The following is a 24,874-nucleotide window of genomic DNA, read 5'->3' as shown; positions in this document are numbered from 1 at the left end:
AAGGAGCCTCTGATGTTAAACTGAACTTGTTTGATTTTAAGGCCAAAGAAATGAAAACTGTTTCTAAGAAGAATCGGTGGTGTGTGCAGATAAAGAACAACTGCTAAGCATTTTTATTTTTGCCTCTAAAATAACATATTTGTAGAATATGATTACCTAGTTTATCTTAAAAAAAAAAAAAGCCACCTTGCCTATGTTAAGATACTAATGTAAAACAAGTCATCAGTGTTCCAATTCATATTTTTTTTCCTCAAAAAGACATGTGTTTAAGCATCTGCTTCATTAGTTGGACTATATTTTAACATATTTCTGTCAGAACTCCAGATTACTGACTTAAAAATGACATGACTAATATAATCCTGTGAAGTTTAGGAAAGTAGTGATTCATTTCTGTTGAATTCCTTGAAATATTATTTGGACTCGAAGTCAGCTTTTAAAATTAGCGTTTTTTGGGGGGGTTGGTGTGTGTGTTTTTTTGCTTTGATAATCTGTTACTTTGGAGAACTGAAATTGGTTCCTGGACATTTGGAGTACTTAGACTCTAGCAGGAAGCTCCGCGGGGAAAGACTCCTTGTTTAGTTTCCAATCTGTGTAGGTGATCCCTGAAGATAGAGGGTGAGCACATGGGGTTCTCTGGCCCAGTCATTCACTGGACATCCTTTGTATGCATTTTATATAAGCCAAGACCATGCAACAGACTTAAGAAACAGACAGTAGGGCGCCTGAGTGGCTCAGTGGGTTAAAGCCTCTGCCTTCGGCTCAGGTCATGATCCCAGGACCCTGGGATAGAGCCCCACATGGAGCTCTCTGCTCAGCAGGGAGCCTGCTTCCCTTCCTCTCTCTCTGCCTCCCTCTGCCTACTTGTGATCTGTCAAATAAATAAATACAAATATTAAAAAAGGAAGGAAGAAAGAAAGAAACAGGCAGTAGACAAGCAGTTTACATGCATCTAGTTCTAAGCTAAGAGCTCGCAAAAGAAACAAGGGCAGAGGGGCCCCTGGGTGGCTCAGTGAGTTAAGCCTCTGCCTTCCTCGCAGGTCATGATCTCAGGGTCTTGGGATCAGCGGGGATCCTGCTTCCCCTTCTTTCCCTGCCTACTTGTGATCTCTGTCTGTCATATAAATAAATAAAATCTTAAAAAAAAAAAAAAAAGTAACATGAGCAGAGATTCAGTGAAACCATTCTAGGGTCTAAATAAGATAGGAGCCCAACTTTAGAATGGCCAGAAGAGTTGGCCAGGGCAAGGGAAGACAGAGGGAGCATGAGCAGAGATCTGCAAATGGTAAGTAAATTCAATTCTTTTGTAAGAATAGTTCACTAGTCAATAGTAACCAATCTGTAGTAGTTGTGCAATAATTAAACTACTCATGGTTGCCTAATGTTGACATATTAATTTTGGATGTCTTTGCTTGATGTGTTTCAATACACTGTCTAGGCTCAGTTATTTTCCTTTTTCAGTTTTGTACTTGTTGATGGGCAGTGTCTACATTTCTCTTGCCAGTTCTGTATGTGTGTGCCTGTTTGGGCTTCAGTTGCCTGCTCCCCAGATCCAACAGTTTTGTCGCCTCAGGAGGGCAAAGTAAATTGGAAAAGGTAAATCTGGGCCTGACGCATTCCTGTGAAATCTTTATGTAGCTTCTTGTTCAGGTCTGTCAGTGGGACATGGTCTAGTCCTAGGACTACCCCTAACCCTTGTCCCTGGGATGGCTTCCTTCCTGAGTGTTCACGCTCAACCTAGGCAGTGATTCTTCTGCAAACGTATCTCCGTTCTCCAGAGCGTATGTGCTGACTGCTGACCTTTCTACCATGCTCCGTTCATCATTTTCTCTTCTCTGCTGCCTTTGTACCCTGACCTGCTGTCCGTTGTTGTAGGAAGCACATGGTGCCAGAATTATTTATTTACTCTCTGTTCCTGCTTGAAATTTGAGCTGAGGCAGGACCTGTATCTTTCTGTCCTTGAATTTTTTATGTTTCTCACAGTAACTGTCATGTAATAAATAGTCATTTTATTTAAGCGGAGCAGTGTAACTTTTAAACATGTAGTTATTGTGCTACATTTTTTTTTAAGATTTTATTTATTTATTTGTCAGAGAGAGTGAGCACAGGCAGAGGCAGAGGGAGAAGCAGGCTCCCTGCTGAGCAAGGAGACTGATAGGGGACTCGATCCCCGGACACTGGGATCATGACCCGAGCAGAAGGCAACCGCTTAACCAACTGAACCACCCAGGCGTCCCTATTGTGCTACCTTTACTAATAGTTGTGACTGAACAAAAGTACATAAGGTACAGTTTTAAGCCTTTTACTTACATTAAAACTCCTTTAATCTTTGTTATTGTTAGAGAAAGAAATTATTCTGACACTTAATTTTTTTTTAAAGATTTTATTTTTTTATTTGACAGAGATCACAAGTAGGCAGAGAGGCAGGCAGAGAGAAGGGGAAGCAGACTCCCTGCTGAGCAGAGAGCCTGATGCAGGGCTCCATCCCAGGACCCTGGGATCATGACCTAACCCAAAGGCAGAGGCTTAACCCACTGAGCCACCCAGGCGCCCCTATTCTGACACTTATTAAAATTGTAAGGAAAACTTTATTGAAGACTGTTGTATAGAGGAGAGAGATTGGGTTCATCTCTGAACACAGGGACAAGTAGGGGTTTATAGCCAGTGAGTGGGGGGGTCAGTGGAAGGAAAATTACTAAGAAGAGACATCAAGGGGGGATTCTGGCTAAAGACAGGCCAAGAACTCACCCATCCAAGTTGTTGATGAGGAACTTGGATTGTGAATCGAGTGTGATCCAATATTGGGGGAGCAGGATTCTCATTGAAACTGGCTTAGCAGGGCTCTTGCTAAAATTGAGCTAGACAGACTGAAGACAAGAGCCAAAGCCAAGGCCTAGTCAAGAGAAGGAGGGCTTAGAGCAACCCCATTAAAATGTGGTCAGGGAGAGAGTCTTTGCCATTATGAGCCTTTTCAGTTAGCTACTGTAACTATGGACATTTTACAGATACAGAATCTAACTCAGAAGTAGCCAGAGGAACTCAAAACAAGGCCCAGAGGCAGTAAGGACCAGAGCTGGTTGCTTACTGGATGCTTTCCGTCTGATGACTTTTTTTTTTTTTTTTAAAGATTTTATTTATTTATTTGACAGAGAGAAATCACAAGTAGATGGAGAGGCAGGCAGAGAGAGAGAGGGAAGCAGGCTCCCCGCCGAGCAGAGAGCCCGATGTGGGACTCGATCCCAGGACCCTAAGATCATGACCTGAGCTGAAGGCAGCGGCTTAACCCACTGAGCCACCCAGGCGCCCCCGTCTGATGACTTTAAACTTGTTGATCGACTTCTGGCCTCTGTGCCCTGCCTAGTGACAGCTCAGTGGATTTTTGCTAACCTGTTGTGAGGATCAGTAGAAGTTGGCTTTTATTTTAGAAAGACTTGTGGTCTCGCTACTGCCAGTGCTGTTGTGAAGCCCATGATTTCCCTTGGAGCAACCTACTCAGCTCGTAATACAGAGTGACATTTAAGGGTGAGCAGCTTTATTAGAATTTCAGCTAAATGGGGTGAGCATATACATTTCTCTTTTCTATTCTGTTCAGCAGAGTAACATTTTCAGTTAGATTTCTGGATCTTATTGAAATATAGCCTCAAAGGAAGAATATATAAAAATTAGGACTTTAGATGTTCTGAACGTAAAAGGTGATTTTAAAAACATTAATTAGTCAAGTATTTCTCTGCAAAGCTCAGTAAAAAAATGGGTGAGTTATCCTGTAAGCTTTATGAATCAGCTGCCTTCAAAATGCTATTAAGTGAAACATGACCATTTTTGTGTGATTTCACTTAAGTTTTTTTTTTTTTTTAAGATTTAAAAAAAATTTACTCATTAGTGACAGAGCCAGCGAGAACAGGAGCAGGGGCCAGGGCAGAGGGAGAGGGAGAAGCACTCCCCACTGAGCAGGGAGCCCTCCATGGTGCTTGATCCCAGGACCCCAAGATCATGACCCCAGCTGAAGGCAGACGCTTCAGCCACCCAGGCCTCCCGTTTACAAATTTTAATGCAACTTTTATTTTTTAGTATAATTTCTTCTATCAGAGCATTTTGAAAAAGAACCACATGGTAGGGGCGCCTGGGTGGCTCAGTGGGTTAAAGCCTCTGTCTTTGGCTCAGGTCATGATCCCAGAGTCCTGGGATCGAGCCCCACATCGGGCTCTCTGCTCAACAGGGAGCCTGCTTCCTCCTCTCTCTCTCTGCCTGCCTCTCTGCCTACTTGTGATCTCTGTCTGTCAAATAAATAAATAAAATCTTAAAAAAAAAAAAAAAAAGAACCACATGGTAGACATAATAATGTATATAAAGTTCTAAACTTTTTTTTGATGCGCAATTTAAATTGTTTCAGTGGTCATATATTTCATTGTATAGGTTTGTTATGACATCATAATTTACCGGGACACCTGGGTGGCTCAGTGGGTTAAGCCTCTGCCTTTGGCTCAGGTTTCAGGGTCCTGGGATGGAGCCCTGCATTAGACTCTCTGCTCAGGAGGGAGCCTGCTTTCCTCTCTCTGCCTGTCACTCTGCCTACTTGTGATCTCTCTCTGTCAAGTAAATAAAATCTTAAAAATTTACCTGTACTATTAATAGTGTTCCAATACTGTCAAACATTTAAGATTGTTTCAGTTTTAAACTTTTCAAAATAAAGTCACAGTGAACACTTTTTGGACATATATCTTTGCATTTTGGATTATTTTCTTAGTGCGGATTCCCAGAAATTGAATTACTGGGTACAGGAGTAAGAACATTTTTTACCCCTCTTGATACTTACCTTGTCACATTGCTTTCCAAAGGGGTTAGAAGAGTTTACCCTCCCACCAGCAGTGTGAGAGAGGGCTCTCTTTGCTATATGGTTAATAATATTGGAAATCTGCAATAATACACTTATTTTGAGGCTTTTCTTCATTTCTTTGTGGTGAGTTTCCAAGCTGAGTTGACCTTAAGTAAATTGGCTCAAATTCCCTTAGACAAAAACTGTATAAGATGCATTTAAAAGTTGGGATGTCAAGAAAATAAGAAAAGCTTTGTCAGAGAGGGAATAAAGGGTTAGTTTTATAATGTCCATATCTAGATGAATGTTAGGCAGTGAAGTACATATTGAATGAATTAACTTTTCTTCCCTTCAGTAACAATAGTTATCTTTTCAGAATCTTGTGAATGTTGTTTGGAATTATAAAGCTTAATAGCTCTACTGGATTTCACAACACCAAAATGAAATACAGTCAACTTGAAGTGCGCAAACATGCCTAAGTTGGAATTCTGGATGAGCTGTAATCCACATTTTGGGTATAAAATTGGCTTCTACCAAGTTTTTCATATTATAAATAGAAGTTGAACCTTTTTAAAGGGACCATGCAACTGAGAAAATCCGGGATTTTCTTCTTTTGCAGTTTTATTCCAGATCACATTATATTTGTGATTCTTTCTAACAGAAACTTCCAGACGTCCTTTCTGTACTTCAGTGGTACAGCTGGATCTACTTAAAGAAATTAGTGAAATCTTTAGCAAATGATGACCACAATTCTTTTCAGCTTTTCTCAGTTTCCTCAGGCTTAAATATATTTCAGTGTATCTTAGTCACTGAAGTGAAATAAAAGATTTGAATCTTGGAGCTGTTGCCTTCTAAAGGGGTCTGGTTTTCTGTTAGCTCCCATCTATTTAGTGTTTTAGTGATGCTAATATTATTGAATGGTTTTTTAGTCTTAAAACTTCCTAGTGGTGATAAATCTTATCCTGCATAAAAGTCCTGGGTCACCTAGCAGGGCGCAGTTGGTTTTATTAATGATTGCATTGTCCTTTGGTCTCATTCATGACACTCAGTGACTTTTCATTGATGTTGCGGTAAGACTTTTTCCCTTGGACTTTGCCCATCCTTTACGCGTTGGTAGAGAAGCTTCCGCTCTAGGAGGAGGCTGCTAGCATCTCTGTGTGGATCAGATTAGCAACATGTACCTATGCAGATTTCCTTTATCTCCCGATTGGGCAAACCCTTGAACTGTCCTTAGCAAAAACTCTAAGGGATTAAATAAAACACAGCTCCATTGAGTTTTCTGCTTGCTGGCATCTGGAGTTAGTTGCGTTGGACTGGAGGGTCTAATTGATAACTGCCATCCATTGTGGCACTACATCTGTGCAGATGTCAGAGATGTGAAATGTTTGCTGGCTCCTCCGTCGTTCTCATTATCAAAGCTTGCATGTAGCCAATTCAGTGTAGATGAATACATTCAGATGAGAGCAGTTTATAAATATGAGCACCTGGTTGGTTGTTTTTTTTTTTTTTTTTAACACAGCATGCATATGTTTCATTTCTTCTTTTACTATGATCTATAAACCCATATTTAATTTATCCAGATGCAGCTGGTGCACTATTTTTGTTGAAGCAGGCTTAAAAATCTGGCAGGAGGCCTTCCTGCTTTCTTGCTCTTTTCAGTGTTGCAATGTTATTTTGCACCATTGGCGCTTTCTGGGTGGTTTCTTGACTTTTTTCCTAAAGCTGAAGGCTCTCTCTAAAACTTTTCTTCTGCTTAGCCGTCCACTGTTAGGGCAGAACTGGTCGTACCAAGGCTTGGTTGGTGGCTGTGTTCAGGGGTGTGTACAACTTCATTACCCAGAGATAAAGGTGGGAAGAGTGAGGCTCTACGCCGTGTTGACTTAAGGCAAGTGTGCTATCGGTTGGTGTGCCGCAGTGTGGAAAAATGTAATAATGGAGAAATTCTTTTAATGTTTGCTTTTAAGGGTTCATGTGCCTTGTAATGTGTGGAAGCTAAAGTTTTTATTTGGAGGGAAACTTCAGATTTCTTTTTGAGTGATCGTATACATCCACATGATGGAGAGGACATTTTGTTCTCCCCATTTAACCTGGATTATTGGTGTTTTTTTTCATGTGACAAAATAAATGTTTATAATTACCTGTTAAATTTCCTTTTTTGGGGGTCACTTATTCTGCGTGAGAGGGTACTGAAAAGTCTGTGAGTTCAAGATAGGTTAAATTCACGTAATCCCATTTGTTTGGCTGATAATCTTGTCATTCCGCGTTTTGTATTTAGAATAAAAGTTTGATCTGAAACGCTTTTCTCCCACCGCGTGATTCTTAACATTATGGTTTGTTGTTTAAGTTTTACCTCAAGTGATTCTTCCAGGAATTACTTTTTCAGCTTTCAGTACCTTGAAATAGTTTTTTTTTCTTAATGATTCTCTTGAAAGTAGAACCTTTGGGAATAAATGAAGTCCCTCACTCACTGTATTGAAGCCTTCTGAATGTTTATTCTATCTGCAGCTGTAGTGCTCTTGAATCTAATTTCTTTAAAAAAAACAAACTGTGGTTAATGACTTACTTTTCAGAGGTTGCTCGGCAGTTGGTTGGTGGTCTAAAGGTGGAAATAAACGTCAAAGAGGGGTCGGTCAATTTCCACTTCTCTCTTAAATTCCTTTCTCAAGTCTTTTTGTCTCCTGCCCTTTGTTTTTTAACTCTGTAGCTAGGTCTTGGTTTTATTACTCTGGGATGAATTCTCTCCCATTGCCAATATTAACGTAAGGATAATTTAGAAGAATAGGGGTTCAGATCTGTTTGTCGAAGCTCTGTAGGCTACTGCTGGGGCATTTCTCTTTGTGGAAAGTAAGCAGGAATAAATGAACAAATAGTCTGAAATGCCAGTGGTGTTGCCAAGTAATGTGCTGACAGCTGGGCCTGACAGTAATTCCTCACCACTGCTCCTAACCTGTCCCCTTCTCACCTCTGTTCCCAGCCACCACCCCCTCCCCCAGCAACACAAATCTGGGATGAATGCCTATTCCCTTTTTAGAGAACAGCTTGAATATTCACTAAAGCTTTTCAGGCCGAATGTTGACAATGTCTCTTTGAACTTAGTAATAAGGTTCTCCTTTTTATCAGGTTCTTTACCCTTCCTGCACAGTCTTAAAATCTTCCTCGTGAACCTGCTGTCCATCCCTTAAGGGTCTTCTTGCCCTGCTTGAAACAGCAGCACATGTAGAAGCCGCATTTGAGGCCCATAACTTGAGACATGACAATTTGGCATTGATCAGGTTGGCTATATCTTTGGAATTTGTCAGTTCCTTTGTCCATTTATTGTTTGGGTTTCAGTACCTTTTCTCTGTGTTTCAAAAGGGCTTTGTGTACCTCCTGCCTTTACGTGTAATCTTACGGGGAGACTTCTGCTTTGTGTTCATCTCCTGCTTAAACACTTTTCACAGGAGTGGGATTTGTTATAAGGTTCCCTATAGAAAATGGGTGTAGGCTCTTTTGATTTCCATTCATTGCAGAGTTGTTGTTGTTGTTTTTTTAATATGAGAAAGATTTCCTTTGATTTCTTTTTTTTTTCTTTAAGGTTTCCTAAATTTTGAATTTGGTTTCCTAAACCAAAGTTTTCAATATCATTTGAAAACCTCCAGAAGGAAGAGATGTGGGGACAGTAGTTTTTAGTGAATCCTTTTAATTTTTATTAAGTTATTATTGTAGATTAGGGATAAATGTGCATAGACAAATACCTAAAACCAGATTGTCATAACTCTCAAATACTAGATAGTATCATAGTATGAGTAGAGTGTGAGTTACGTATTTTTTTTAATGTTCCTGAGGATATTTTATAACCTTTAAGGATGTTTAAAATAGTTAGTTTTTTATTCTTTTCTTACATTTTGACATTTTTTCCTTCCTTTTCAATATTTCCTTGACGCCAAATTTCTCTTCTGTACCTTTCCATACTATAGCCCTTTAACCTAAAACTAAACCTTTTGAGCAAGTTCTTTTTTAAAATTTTTATTCATTTTGATTTTTTTTTAAAAAAAGTAATCTCTACACCCACCTTGGGCCTCGAACTCATGATCTTGAGATCAAGAGTAGGATGCCCACTGACTGAGCCGGCCAGGTGTCCCCTTTTGAGAAGCTTTCAAACAAAAGTTCAAAAAAAAAAAAATCCTTTATAAGAAACGAATTTAAAGTTCATTACGTTAGTACCACGAAAATCTATTTCGAGTAAATTAGCCGGAGTATTGGGAAAGGACTCCTTGAACTGAATGTAGACAATAGACCTGTTAAAATACAAGCCAAAAAATTTAAATATGAGAAAGAATAGGTCTCTTGTTTCCTTACCTCTGTAGCCCCTGATAGCTTCCAGCCTGCTTGCCTTTTTTCTCTGGCAGCACAAATGTAGCTATCCACGATCTGGGACTGCTGGAATATTGTAAATTTAAGGTCAACTTAAAAATGTTCCAATATGTAAAATACCTTCTTTACCAAGAATACGCTTTAAAATACCGAGGCCAGGTGTTTTTTGGTTATGAATCCAGTAACTTGGGTCAGTGGAGTGTTTGTGACACACACACCCCTGTCACCTATGCCTCCCCACCCCCTGGTCCCTCCCTCACCCCTCCTATAACCTTTCCCTATTTATGTAAGAGGATTACAAGATTTTCGGAGGTAGTGGTCAGTAATTGAAAAACTGATAATGTATGTTCATAATCTCCTTTTGCTGTTAGGTTATTAAGTCCTAAATTAGCCCTGTTTTGGTAGATTAGAAATTTGCTGATGATGTGAATTACATGATTGTGAAGATTGCTGTTTCTGTGAACTAGTGTCTATTTTAATTGCCTCATTTCATCCATACATGTTTTCATTCATGCCCTTCCCCTCCTTAATTTAAAAAAGCCTTAGAATATTAAAAAAAAATACTTAAAATATTTTCAAACCTTCAGGAAGTCTGAAAGATTTGTATAACATACCTGTATTTAAAGATCTTTCAGATAGTTAAATTATTTAATATAAAATAGCATCTTAAATTATGCCAATAATTTGGAGTTTAGAAATTTTATTTCTCAAAGATCATTTCTCATGTTAAATGTAGCCTTTTTTAAACTGCTAAATTTAGTACTTGTTGGTACTTTTTTTGTTGTTTTTATGTAATCGTTTCATATTTTCTGAATAATCTCCCTTTATGGTAATAAAACATTGGAAATCAAATAACAAACCTCTCTCATTTTCTTTTCTATGTGAAATGACATTTAATAAATACTGTTTTATAAATGGTCTTCCTATTTTATAAATACACATTTATAGAGGTCTTCTACTTTAAATATGTCAACATTTGAGATTTTAATGTAAATACTGAAATTAAGGATCAGTATTTATTCCTTTAGCTTTTAATAATTCACTCTCTTTTCTGAAGCTGAAATGAAGAAAGGTTAAAGACTGCTCAAACATATTCTGGCTGTTGGCTTAAACATCCTAACATTCATCTGAACTTTTAAAAAAACGAATTTTGCCTACTTCTTGATTGCTCGGTGTTTAGTCTGTCTGTTTTTCTATTTTTTATATGTAAATATAGGAGTGTTTGCCTCCCTCTGAAGATTACTGTCTAATTCCAGCAACATGTTTATGAAAGGCTTTAAAATAACTTGGGAAAGGCTTATATTATAATGTAAAGCGGGAAAAGAAGGGGACAATTGTATATTTATAGGGAAAGGACTAGAAGGAAATATAAATTGAGGCATTTAACGATGTAGGACAGTACAGGCTATATTTGTGTACGCAGTGGTCCCCCTCTCGCCTGTAAGAAGTGCAGATGCTTGACCCCCTGCCTCAGTGCGCACTGTGCCCTTGAGTTTTGTGCCCTCCTAGGCCAGCTGTCCTGCCTGTTGCTTCCCAGGCGGTAGGCCAGGCACACCTTAGGCAGAAGCAGCACGTCCTTCTCTGCTTTGGCCTAAGTAGGTGCCTGCTCTTCTGTTTAAGAACTCCACTGAAATCCTATCCTATGGATAGAACCACTGCCTTTGCTCATTTTTTGTTTTCCCTTTCCCTTCCTTTTTTTTTTTTTTTTTTTTTGGGTCTTTCTTTCTTTCATTGTGTTGCTGCTGCTCTGGACTTTCTGTTTTTATTTCTGTATATAACTTCGGGATTCTGTGTGAGAAATATTTACACTTCAGGAAGCTTTGCTTTTTTACATAAGAAATAAAAGCTCCTCGGACTTAGATGGCCAAATTCTGTCAGATGTATTTCTCCCATTCAGTTTCCTCTGTGGTCTGCTGTGACGCTTTAAAAAAACAAACAGTTGGTTTCCCTTTCTGCCTCCATTCTGTTTTCTAGCGCTTTTATTGCTTGGAACAGTATCCCTTCCCGCCCTACCTCCCACCTCCACCCTGTTTGGGTTACTGGGCTAATAACTACTTCATGGTTGTTCCAATAAGTTCATAATCCTGAAAGAATGAGGTTATGATCATGTGCCCTAAAACCAAAGTGACTTCCTCTTCTACCATTCAATAATTGCAGAAACTGTTGCCTTAGTTTCTACATCTGTAAGATGGGAGAGCAATGTTATGTAACCCATAGAGCTGTTCATAAAATGCAGTTGGCTAGTACAGATCAGATGTACTGGTAAGCGTTTCACAAAGTTTTAGTTAATTATTACGTGTTGCTTCTATCTCTCTCTGTATGCGTATAGACACACGCAGACACAGATTTTTGATGTGTATTTTCCATCCTCTATTTAATTGGAAACTCCTTTTTTCCCCCAACTTTATTGAGGTAATATATCTTTTGGGTATAAATGTGATGATTTAGTAAGCATGTACGTTGTGTAGTGATTAACACAGTTGACCTAATTAAACACATCCACACCTCACAGTTAACTCTGTGTGTGTGTGTGTGTGTGTGTGGTGAGAACACTTAAGATCATTCTCTCAGCAAATTTCACATGTAAAGTACATTATTATTAAATAAATATAGTCACCTTACTATATATTAGATCCCCAGAACTTAACTCATTTGATAACTGAAAGTTCCTATCCTTTGAGAAGTATCTTCTTGTTCCCTCTTTGCAAGCACCATTTTACTTTCTGGTTCTAGGAGGAGGTTGGCTTTTTTAGATTCCACATATAAGTGAGATTATATGGTATTTGTCTCTCTGTGTCTGGCTTATTTCACTTAGCAAAATGTCCTCCAGGTTCATCCATGTTTCAATTAGCACGATTTCCTCACTTTTTTAAATGGCTGAATAATTTTACAGTGTGTATGTATTTTACACACACACACACGTACATATATACATATATACATATACCACATTTTCTTTAATTATCCACTGACCCGTGTTTGGATCGTTTCCCTTATCTTGGTCATTGTGAATAAAGCTGCAGTAAACACGCAGTTCATACATCTCTTTGAGATACTGATTTCATTCCTTCGGATATGTACTCAGCAGTGGGATTGCTGGATCACAATACTAGTTATGTTTTTCATTTAAAAAAAAAAAAGATTTTATTTATTTATTTGACAGTGAGAGAGGGAGCCCAAGCAAGGGAAGTGGGAGAGGGAGAAGCAGGCTCCCCTTTGAGAAAGGAGCCGGATGGTGGAGCTCGATGTGGGTCTGGATCCCAGGACCTTTGGATCATGACCCGAGCCGAAGGCAGACACCCAACAACTGAGCCACCCAGGTGCTCCTGTATTTTCAATTTTTTGAGGAGCCTCCATACTGTTTTCCATAATGGGTACCAATTCACATTCTTCCCTATCGTGCACAAAGTTTCCTTTTCTTCACATCCTTGCTCACATTTTTCTCTGTTCTCTTTTCAGTAATGGCTATCCCATCTCACTGTGGTTCTGTTTTGCATTTCTCTGATGATTAGTAGGTTGACATCTTTTCATATGTCCGTTTGCCATACGTGTATCCTCTGTGGAAAAATGCCTATTCAGGTCCTTTGCCCATTTTGGGGTTGTTTTTAACATACAATGGCATATTGGTCTCAGGTGTTCAATATATTAATTCAGCAACTCTGTACATTACTCATGGCTTCCCACAGTGTTGTGACCATCTGTCATCACACGATGTTATTACAGTGTTATTGACTGTGTTCCTATGCTCTACTTTCATCTTCATGACATATTTATTTTGTAACTGGAAGTTTGGGACTCTTAAATCACCTTTATCTAGTTCACCTCCCCCCCCCCCCCGCCACCTTCCCTCTGGCAACCACCAATTTACTCTCTGTATTTAAGAGTTTGTTTGTTCATTTGTTTTTTAGATTCTACATACAGAGGAAGTCATACGAATTTGTCCTTCTTTGTCTGACTTTTTTTACCTATAATTCCTCATTGTCCATCCGTGTTATCACAAATGGCAGGATCCCATTCCTTTTTATGGCTGAGTAATATTTCAGAGTGTGTGTGTGTGTGTGTGTGTGTGTACACCCCACATCTTCTTTATCCATTCACCTGTGGATGGACATTTGAGTTGCTTCCTTATCTTGGCAGCTGTAATGCTGCTGTAAATACAAGGGTGTGTGTATCTTTTGAAATTAGTGTTTTCATTTTCTCTGGGTCAGTACCCAGTAGGGGAATTCAGAACATAGTGAATACCAATCATGTGGTATTTCTGTTTTTAACTTTTCGTGGCACCTCCTTACAGTTTTCTGTAGTAGCTGAACCAATTTATATTCTAACCAACAGTACAGAGGGGTTTCTTTTTATCCACATGCTCACAAGCACTTGTTGTCTTTTTTTTTTTTTTTTAAAGATTTTATTTATTAATTTGACAGAGAGAAATCACAAGTAGACAGAGAGGCAGGCAGAGAGAGAGAGAGAGGGAAGCAGGCTCCCTGCCGAGCAGAGAGCCCGATGCGGGACTCGATCCCAGGACCCTGAGATCATGACCTGAGCCGAAGGCAGCGGCTTAACCCACTGAGCCACCCAGGCGCCCCACTTGTTGTCTTTTTGATTCCAGTCATTCTGACAGCTGTAAAGTTATATCTCATTTTTCTGATTTGCATTTCTCTGATGTTTCATAATGTCAGACATCTTTTCATGTGTCTGTTGGCCATCTCAATATCTTTAGGAAACTGTGTGTTCAGGCCCTCTGTCCATTTTTTAGTCAGATTTTTTTCCGGTGTTGGTTTGTATAAGCTTTTTAATACATTTTGGGTATTAACCCCTTATTGGATATGTCATTTGCTAATATCTTTTCCCATTCAGCAGCTTCCCTGTTCCTTTTGTTGGTTTCCTTTGCTGTGCAAAAGCTTTTTATTTTTATGGACATTGGGGAGGGTATGTGCTGTGGTGAGTGCTGTGAAGTGTGTAAACCTGGTGATTCACAGACCTGTACCCCTGGGGATAAAAATACATTATATGTTTATTAAATTAAAAAAAATAAATTTAAAAAGAAAAGCTTTTTATTTTGGTGTAGTTTCAAGTTTATTTCTGCTTTTGTTTCCCTTGCCTGAGAAGACACATCTAGAAAAATGTTGCGAAGGCTGACACCACAGAGATTACTACCTATGTTTTTTTCTAGGAGTTCTGTGGTTTCAGATGTTAACATGTAGGTCTTTAAATCCCTTTTGAGTATATTTTTGGGTATGGTGTGAGAAAGTGGTCCAGTTTCATTCTTCCAGTTTTCTCAGCACCATTTATTAAGGAGACTGTCTTTTCCCCAGTCTTGCCTCCTTTGTTGTAGATTAATTGACCATAGGAAGCATGAGGTTATTTCTGGGTTCTCTATTTTGTTCTGTTGATCTATGTGTCTGCTTTTTTGTTGTTGTTGTTGTTGTTGGGTTTTTTGTCAGTACCATACTTTTTTGATTATTACAAGTTTGTAGTATTCTTGAAATCGGGGCTTGTGATACCTTCAGTTTTTCTTCTTTTGTAGGATTGTTTTGGCTATTTGAGGTCTCCTGGTTCCATACAAATTTTAGTATTACTTGTGTGAAGTACTACTTCTTTGAAGTAAGCTATTGATATTTTGATGGAGGTTGCATTGAATCTGTAGATTGCTTAATTTTTAAAATTATTTAAAATTTTAATAATTTAAAATTATTTTAAAAATTTTAAAATTATTGAGTTGTACGAGTTAATTGTAGACTTTTTTTTTAAAAAAAAGATTTATTTATTTATTAGAGAATGCGCACGTGTGTGAGTGGGGGGGTAAGGGGCAGAGGGAGAGGGAGTCCTTAAGCAGACTCCCCACTGAGCGCACAGCCTAACCCTGGGCTGCATCCCAGGACCCCGGGATCATGACCTGAGGCGAAATCAAGAGTCAGATGGTCAACCAACGGAGTACCCAGGTGCCCCAATTATAAACTACTTTTTTTTTTTTTTTTAGATTTTATATATTTATTTTAGATAGAGTGCTAGTGAGGAGGGGCAGAGGGAGAGGGAGAAAGAATCCAAAGCAGACTCTAAGCTGGTGGAGCTTGGATTCAAGATGGTGAGGGTCCATCCATGACCTTGAGACCATGACCTGAGCAACAAACCAAGAGTCAGACGCTTAACTGACTGAGCTACTCAGATGCCCCTGTAAACTTCTTAATATCAAGGATCACGCTGATAATTCCTCACCTAAGCCGACTCCCTAATTTCGGCATGAGGTGTAGACCATTGTCTCTGATTCTGGGAGTAGAGCTTCGTGATATCATTTGAATGAGATGAGGATTTAGAAATGAGCTTTTTAAAGATAATCTTAATGCTTCAGTGAGATAAAAATTACCTACACAAGCCTGTTTATGTGTTGGGTCAGTATAGCTTTTATGTTGTTCGTGAGTAAGACTTTGAAGAGAGGAAGTCTTTCAAAGGTATAAAAGATTATTTTCAAGTAAGATCTAAATAGGAATGATTATCTGATCATAAATGAGGACAATGTGAGAATACCAATATGCTTATGCTCAGCCATGACAGGAAAAAAAAAACTTTTTTTGTTTTTTTCCCCATTTCTCTTAACATTTGAAAATTTAGCTACATCGAGAGAGGATTTATACTCTGGAAATTTGAATGAAAAGGTCTTAAAATATCTAGCTAGCCAAATGATATTACTTAGAGATGAAGGGACTGAAGTTTACATCTCTCACATTATTCTAAATTTGTGTTTTAGCTATTTTAGTTTTATTTTTATAGTTAATGGCAGTGAATGCAGTTTTAATTTTTTTCTGAAAAGCCTTTATAATTTGCCTCTAGGGTTATAGATATTTTCCTCACACAAACCAAATGCTGTTTCTGTGAGGCTTCATATCTACTGTTACATTGTATTCAAATTTTGTTTATATACTTAAGGATTTTTGATGTTCCTTTTTTTTTTTTCCACTTAATCTGCATTAGGATATATGCAGAATTTGATCAGTGTTTACAGAGATGGATTGGCTTTTAACTGGTGGCATTTTTTAGAGTACCTGGTTTTTATTCTATACTTTCTAGACTTTTATCCCCACTTCAGTGAAATTGAAAATCAGAATATAGCTGTTACATGTATTTATTATTTGGTCATAAAGGTATTTGGAAAACCCGCTAGTCTTTGTGTATCTAGTAAAGGGCATTCATTATTTTGTTATATATTTCTATATTATTTATAATGTAATTTTACAAAAACTAGACATAATGAAATTAAGTTGAGTATTTTCTGTTTTCTAGTAAAGCATTTTTGTTTCATTCAACATAGATTATACCCCACCCCACTCACTTCTGTTTAAAAAAAAAAAAACAAAAACAACTTTTTAAAAATAAATTTTCTCGCTATCCTTACCAAATATGTTATAAAGGATTCATAATCACAATTTTAGATACACCACTTAGTTATATTAAACATTCTTGCTCAAAAGCCGTATTGTTCGGGTGCCTGGGTGGCTCAGTGGGTTAAAGCCTCTGCCTTCCTCTCAGGTCATGGTCTCAGGGTCCTGGGATCGAGCCCCGCATCGGGCTCTCTGCTCAGCAGGGAGCCTGCTTCCTCCTCTCTCTCTCTCTACCTGTCTCTCTGCTAAAATGTAATTTCTGTCTGTCAAATAAATGAATAAAATCTTTTAAAAAAAAAAAAGCCTGCTTTTCATTTGTTCTGTCTCTTCAATTAACTTTATATTTTTTTATTACTGTTATTATTTATTTATGTATTCAGCAGAGAGGCAGCAAGAGAGGGAACACAATAGGGGGAAGAGGGAGAGGGAGAAGCAGGCCCCCCACAGAACAGGGAGCCCAATGTGGGGCTTGATCCCAGGACCTTGGGATCATGACCTGAGCCAAAGGTAGATGGTTAACGGACTGAGCCACCCAGACTCCCCTCAATTAAATTTTTTAATTGAGCTGAAAGTTGCTTTTTTGTTGTTGTTTTAATGATTAAAATACTTGTTGGGAATTTTTGGGAAAAAGTTCTCTCACATGATAGATAGTTCAGCACAGATACTCTAATTTGTATGGAACTGCTAGGATTGTAGAACTCTTGACACTTATTCAGAGGGTTTTTTTGTGCATGTGACTTGTGACTTTTTTTTAACTTTATCAAGATACAATTAAACTGCACCAAACTGCATATTTTTAAAGTGTGCTATTTGATCAGTTTTGATATGTGCAAATACCTGTGAAACCCTTACCTTTCCCCAAAGTTTCCTTGTGTCTCTTTGTACTTTTATAATCTGACCCTTCCTGTACTCCCATCTCCTGGCAAGTACTGATTGGTTGTCTGTCACTATAGATTAGTTTATGTTTTCTAGAATTTTTACAAAAATGGAGTCATATTTTATACACACAGCCACACACACCCCCGGCTGCTGCTGCTTTTTTTTTTTTTTTTTTTTTTGCATAGCATGATAACTTGGACATTCATGCATGTTAGGGCTTGTAGTACGGGTTGGTTCCTTCTTATTGCTAAGTAGTACAACAGATACGTCACTGCTCATTCATTCATCAGTTGATTAACTTTCAGGTTTCTAGTTCTGGCTCTTCAAAATAAAGCTGATATGAATGTTCATATAGAAATATTTGTGTGGGCATTAATTTTCATTTCTTAGTGGCTAGATTTAGTGAGATCTATCCAACTTTTTGCTTCTTTCTTTAGTAGGCTCCACACGCAGCATGGAGCCTAACACCGGGCTTGAATCAAGTCTCCAGGTGAGATCAAGAGTCAGACATTTAAGCAACCGAGTCACCCAGACACCACTGTACAACTTTTTAAGAAAAGTATATTTTTCCATCAGGTTGTAGCATCTTACATTTCTGTCAGCAGTGCATGAGAATCCTTGCTAGCCCTTGGTATGGTCAGTCTTTTCCCTGTTTGCCATCCCAGTGGAAATACGATTGCAGTTTTATTTCCTTAATGGCTCATAATGTTGAGCATCTTTCCAAGTGTTTATTGGCCATTTCTGTAAGTTAATTTGCGAAGTGTCTGTTCATGTCTTTTTTTTTTTTTTTTAATTTTTTTTTTTAAGATTTTTATTTATTTATTTGATAGACAGAGATCACAAGTAGGCAGAGAGGCAGGCAGAGAGAGAGGGGGAAGCAGGCTCCCCGCTGAGCAGAGAGCCCGATGCGGGGCTCGATCCCAGGACCCTGAGACCATGACCCGAGCTGAAGGCAGAGGCTTAAACCACTGAGCCACCCAGGCGCCCCTGTTCATGTCTTTTGACCATTTCCTCTCTCAGTTGTTTGACTTTTTCTTTTATTTATTTATTTTTTTTTTTGGTAAAAAAAATATGCTTATTTGGGAATAGCAGAATTGCAGTTCAGGATAAGCAAGCTATGGTGAACCATAGGCAAATATGTCTTATTATTTTCAAGTTGTAAGAGTTCCTAGTAGGGGCTCCTGGGTGGCTCAGTGGGTTAAGCCTCTGACTGTGGCTCAGGTCCTGATCTCAAGGTCCTGGGATCGAGTCCCGCATCGGGCTCTCTGCTCAGCAGGGAGCCTGCTCCTTCTCTCTCTGCCTGCCTGCCTCTCTGTCTACTTGTGATCTCTCTCTGTCAAATAAATAAATAAAATCTTAAAAAAAAAAAAAAAAGAGTTCCTTGGATACTCTTGAGTAGTTTCTTTGTCTGATGATTATGTTGCAAATGTATTTTTCCTGCCTTATAGTTTGCCTTTTTCTCTTTTTAATGGTACTTTTGAAGAGCTAACTTTTCATTTCGATGACAACCTCCCCCCCTTTTTTTTTTTGTAAATAAGTCACACTTATTTTAGTCCTAAGAAATTATTGTTTAGCTGCTCAGGGTCATGAAGGTATTCTCTCATCTTTTAGAATTTTAATGTTAAACTACAAGGTTTTAAATTAGTTCAAATTTAAATTTCAAAATTTGACCTATTTTGAGTTAATTTTTGCGTGTAGTAAGGAGTTAGAATCAATGTTTTTGTTTTTGTTTTTCTTTTTTTCCACATGGGTATCCAGTTGATCCACTTCTATTTGTTGAAAAGCCCTTTTTTCCCTCCAGTGATTTGCCTTTGCTACTTTATTAAAAATGAATTCACTAAGCATGTGTAAGTCTATTTCTGAACTCCTGTTTTCTGCTTCATTGATCTGGTAGTTTCCCTTTACACTGGTTCCAAAGGTCTTGATTACTGTTGCTTCATAGTAAATCTTGAAACCAGGTAGGGTAAGTCCTCCAGTTTTGTTCTTTTTAAAAACTGCTCTGGCTATTCTAGGTCCTTTGCATTTCCATGTAAATTTAATATGAGCTTATTTAGTTTCTTCTAAAAAGCCTGCTGCAGTTTTGATTAGAATAGCCTTGAACATACAGATCCATTTAGAGAGAACTGCAATTTTAATGATACTGAGTTTTCCAGTCCATGAACTTAGTATATCTCTCCATTTATGTAGGTCTTCCTTAATTTCTGCCCCCTCCACCTCCAGTGTTTTGTAGTGTTCACTGTAGAGGCCTTGGATGTCTTTTCTTTTGTTTGTTTTGTTTTTTCAGTAAGCTCTATGCCCAGTGTGGGGCTTGAACTCAGGACCCTGAGATCAAGAGTTGCAAGCTTTACAGACTGAGCCAGCCAGGCACCCCTGGATGTCTTTTATTAAATTTATACCTAGGGCTTCTACATTTTTTGGCACTGCTGTAAATGGGATTGTCTATCTAATTTCACTGTCCAGTTGTTTCCAGTATATGAGAATTCAGTTGATTTTAATATGTTATTAATCTTTTATCTTGCAATTTTGCTACATCACTTTGCAAAACCAGAATTTGATAAATTTACTTATTATATTTAGTGGATTCCTTGGAGTTTTCTGTAAGTAGGGTGAGTTTCATTTTGTTCTTTTCCAATCTTTTAGCTATTATTTTGCTGTTTTTCTTACCTTATTTCAATGGCCAGAACCTCCAGAACAGTGTTGAATAGGAGTGGTAAAAGCAGATTTTCCTGCCTTTTTCCTATCTTTTGGAGAGAAATTGTGGTTTTTTTTGTTTTGTTTTTTTAAATTTTATTTATTTACTTGACAGAGAAAGTGCACAAGTAGGGAGAGCAGCACAGGGAGAGGGAGAAGCATATTCTCCGCTGAGCAGGGAGTCCACTGTGGGGCTCCATCCCAGGACCCTGGGATCATGACCTGAGCCAAAGGCAGATCCTTAACTGACTAAGCTACCCAGGTGCTCTAAAGGGAGAAATTCAGCTTTAAACCATGAACTACGGTGTAGCTGTGGGTTTTCATAGATGCCCTATATCTGAGGAAGTTTCCTACTAATCCTGGTTATCTGTGAGTTTTTATCATTATTGGGTTTGAGTTTTTGTCAACCCCCCTACACATTATTGAAATGATCATATTGGGGTTTCTTGCTTTATTATTTTGATATGGTAAATTACATTAACTGATTATCAAATGGTAAGCAAATCTTGTATTTCTGGGATAAACCCTACTTGGTCATGTTTTATTATCCTTTTTGTATAGTATTAAGATCAAAGTTTTAGTATCTTCTGAAAGATTTTGGCATCTGTATTCCTTAGGATGTCTTCTAATTTTTTGGTGGGGGGTAATATCTGTTGGTTATTAGCATTATTCTGGCTTCAAAACATGAGTTGGGCACTGATCCTCTGTTGTTTGAAAAAGTTTGCATAGCTTTTGTATTATTTTTTTTCCTTGAATGTTTGGTAGAATTCACCAGTGAAACCATCTGAGAATGCAGTTTTCTTTTTTGGGAAGGGTTCTGTTAAAATCAGTTCCTTGGGGCGCTTGGGTGGCTCATTTTGTTAAAGCCTCTGCCTTTGGCTCAGGTCGTGATCCCAGGGTTTTAGGATCGAGCCCCGCATCAGGCTCTCTGCCAGGCAGGGAGCCTGCTTCCTCTCTTTCTGTCTGCCTCTCTGCCTACGTGTGATCTCTGTCTGTCAAATAAATAAAATCTTTAAAAAAATAAAAATAAAATAAAATCAGTTCCCTTAATAAGCATAGGAATACATGGATATTCTATTTCTCCTTGAATCAATTTTGGTAAGTTTTATTTTTCAAGAAGTTTGTTCATCCACATTGTCAAATTTGTTGGCATAAAGTTGTTTTTAGTATTTCTTACCATTTTATTATGTTTAGGATTAATGGTAATTCTGATCAGATTTGTGTTCTCTCTCTTTCAATCAATCGTAGAAAGGGCGGGCTTGTCTTTTTTTTTTTTTAAAGGTTTTATTTATTTTGGGGAACTTCGGTAGTTCAGATGGCTAAGCGTCTGCCTTCTGCTCAGGTCATGATCTCCACATCCTGGGATTGAACCCCATGTGGGGCTCCCTGCTCAGCAGGGAGTCTGGCTCTTTCTCCCTCTGCCTCTCCACCGGCTTATCCTCTCTCTGTCTCTCTCTCTCTCTCAAATGAATAAAGAAAATCCTGAAAACATTTATTTATTTATTTATTTATTTATTTATGAGAGAGTGCGAGCACAGACAGGTGGGGGGCAGAGGGAGAAGCAGACTCCCCACTGAGCAGGGAGCCCAAAGTGTAGCTCCGTATCAGGACCCTGAAATCATGACCTGAGCTGAAGGCAGACACTTAGCTGACTGAGCCACCCAGGCGCCCAGGGCTTATCAAATTTTTTTCCCCCAAGGAACCAGATTGTGGTTTCATTGCTTTTTTTCCCCCTCAGCTATTATCTTTCTCAGTATTTAGACCTTTAAAATTTAATGTCATTATTGGTATGTTAGAATTAGACCTGCCATTTTTTTGTTTTGTTTGTTCCTCTCTGTATATTTTTCTCTTTTCCTGCCTTTTAAAAACTATTTCAGTAATTTTTAACATTATGTTTTTATTTATCTATTCACTTTTTCACTATACTTGTTTTTTATTTTTATTTTTCTAAGTAGTTGCTCCAGGGATTAAATGTATTTACCTAACTTTCATAGTCTGCTTACAGGTTATATTATACTACTTCAAATAAAATGCAGAAGGCTTGCACCTTATAAGCCCCTTTGCTCTTATGGCACAGACCTTTATATTAAAGGTTGTCATAGGTATTATATTTGTGTATATTGAAAGCCCCACTGGACAGTGTTAACAATATTTGCTTTCAACAGTCTACATATCTTAAGGAGAATTATAGGAAAAATATAATTTTATATTTTATATTTACACAGATATTTACCATTTCTGTTCTTCTTCCTTCATGCTTGATGGTCTAAGTTTCTCTCTTAAATTCCCGTTTGATTCTTTTTAAACTAGTGTTTTCTTCTCCGCTGAGATCTTGTGTATTTTCAATCCTTTCATTTGTGTTTACCTTGACCTCCTGGAACATATGGATGATGACTGCTCTAAAAAGTCTTTATGGTAATTTCAGTGTTTGTATCATCTAGGATTTGGGACCTGTTGATGACAGGTGTTCCTTTCTTTGAGAATTGGTGAGGTTTTCCTAGTTCTTTGTATGTCACGTAATTTTGGATTACATCCTGGATACTGGGAATTTCATGTCTGGTTCTGTGTGCTGCCTTAATCCCCTGCACAATGCTGGTGTTTGTTTTAGCAGGTCTTCATCCTGATTAGGTTCAAACTACAAGTTCTGAGTGCTGTCTGCACACAGAGGTTCCATTGTGAGATCAGTTTTCAAGACCTTTGCTGTGTTGCTTTTGTTTTGTCCTGCAGCTCAGGTGTGAGCCTGAGTCTTGTGGGAGTTCATTTATAGAATTACGTGATCCTTACTTACACCCTCCTGCCCATAGAGGCCATTTTCATTAGTCCCCTTGCCCAGAAAGACGGGGTTTGTTTTTGTTTTTGTTTTTAAGATTATGTTTATTTATTTGACAGAGACTGAGAGGGTGAGAGAGGGAATACAAGTAGGGGAGTGGGAGAGGGAGAAGCAGGCTTCCTGCTGAGTAGGGAGCCCAATGGGGGCTCCCAGGGCTCAGTATTGGACCCTGGGATGATGACCTGGACTGAAGACAGACACTTAATGACTGAGCCACCCAGGCTCCCCAACACTGGATTTCTGTCAGAGTTTTGCTCTTTGCTCCTCTGCCTCACTCCACGTCTGGGCCCACCCTTGGGCCAGAGCTGCTAGTGAAAAGTGAACAAAAATGGGGGGAGCTTTTGAGACTCTTCTGAAATCTCCTACTTTTCTTTCTTACTGTCCTCAGGGAATTGCTTTTTAAAGTTTTTGCCCAGTTTTTACGTTTGAGTGGGAAAGAGGGCCTGTAGTGGCCATAAAACTATTTTAGCCAAACTAGAACTCTGGCTTTTTTACATTTAGAAATCTTGCATATGTGATATTTTCTTTCTTTTTTTTGTTTTACAGATTCTTTTATTTTTTCAAATTATAGTAATAACATACAACCAGTAAATTCAAAGTAGGAACAAAATACCTTGAACCAATATGTTATCACTGTGATTTGTCTGTGTAGTGTAGAACTGAAAAGGAGGCATTACAAGGTTTGGCCCATTTGCTTCTTCTGTGTGTTACTACTTTTGTCTGGGGTTCCCTAGGAACTGAGCAGAACCTATTTGTGGATGGTATTTGAAGCCCCTGTGGTGAAAAGAAGTGTGTGGGGAACTATTCCAATATTCTTATCCTTCAAACAGCATTTAGGCTTTTGTGTTAATAAGTCTGGAAGGTACCTCATCATCATACCTCCGTGGCTTAGTTTCTTTGAGGTCCATTCCTTACCAATATCCAGCTGAGACCAGTGACAGGGAACAGGGGAGGAAAGAGAGAGAAGGGCGTTAGTTCACAAGTGTGGGGCGTAAGCTGGGTTACAGTGCATCCCCTGGTCACTAATGGATGTCAGATGAAGGGGAAGCAGAGAGGGAGGTTAGAAGGGTCAGAAGACAAATTTTGTCTAACGTTGCTCGTAACAGGTGAACGCTTTTGCGGAAGAGGTTCACAGAGAGTGGGGAATTATTTCCTGGATTCTAGGAAGGACGGTGAACAGTAAATACTCTTAAAATGCTTTGCAAGGAGCTGCTGATGATTAGTGTGCTTTGGACCATAGGAGTTGTTCTGCTTTGCCAGACTGTGTGACTCTCTGAGAATAGCTGTAAAACATTTAAAGTGAGGTATATAATTACTGTATCTACAGAAAAGTAGTCTATGCTTTCCTAGTTATGGTTTAGTATTGATGATGCTAATTTCTTAACCCGAATTGAGGAATATTTGATCTTTCTCTGTGGAATGGTTTTAGTAAAAGGAATTATTTGTTCCTTGAAGGTTAGTTCAAACACACCCTTAAAATTAATTTTTCTTGGGGCCTTTTAACTGTTAAATCTTTACATTTACATGTATTTCTTGATCTGTTAAATGTATTATACCTTTTTAAAAGATCATTGGGGAAATTCAGAGTAAGATAGAAATACATCTATTTTCTCTCGATTCTAAGCTTTGCGCAGTGGCAGTATTGTAGCCAATGAGGTTTATCCGAGGCGTGATTATTGCTCTTTTCTCTCAATTCTCTGTTGTGTAGAATTATGCAGAACACTTCCCTAAGCAAAAATTCTGAAGAAAATATGAGCAAATTGGATGTGGTTATGTAGTAAAAGAATAACAGGCGTATCTGAGTTGGGGTTATTACATACATTCTAGGATAATTTGTATTAGGAACTATGTCACTATAGTCTGCAACTTAAAAAGGAAATACATGATCATCTTACTAAATACTCAAAAGCCTCTGAACAAATTTGGCAGCCATTTCTA

At 38.4% G+C, this 24,874-nt stretch overlaps 1 protein-coding gene and 1 non-coding gene across 5 annotated transcripts in view; both read left to right on the top strand.

Moving 5' to 3' along the window:
* ITSN1 (intersectin 1) overlaps positions 1-24,874 on the top strand; it is a 214,038-nt gene that overhangs the window by 42,672 nt on the left and 146,492 nt on the right. The window lies entirely within an intron of this gene.
* LOC122910943 lies at positions 24,559-24,699 on the top strand. Its single transcript, XR_006385302.1, has one exon. It is a non-coding gene; the product is annotated as a U4 spliceosomal RNA (small nuclear RNA).

Source organism: Neovison vison, chromosome 6 (genome assembly GCF_020171115.1).
Source record: "Neovison vison isolate M4711 chromosome 6, ASM_NN_V1, whole genome shotgun sequence".
NCBI lineage: Eukaryota > Metazoa > Chordata > Mammalia > Carnivora > Mustelidae > Neogale > Neogale vison.
Note: the sequence above shows the minus strand (reverse complement) of the source record. Positions and strands in the feature narration are given on the sequence as shown.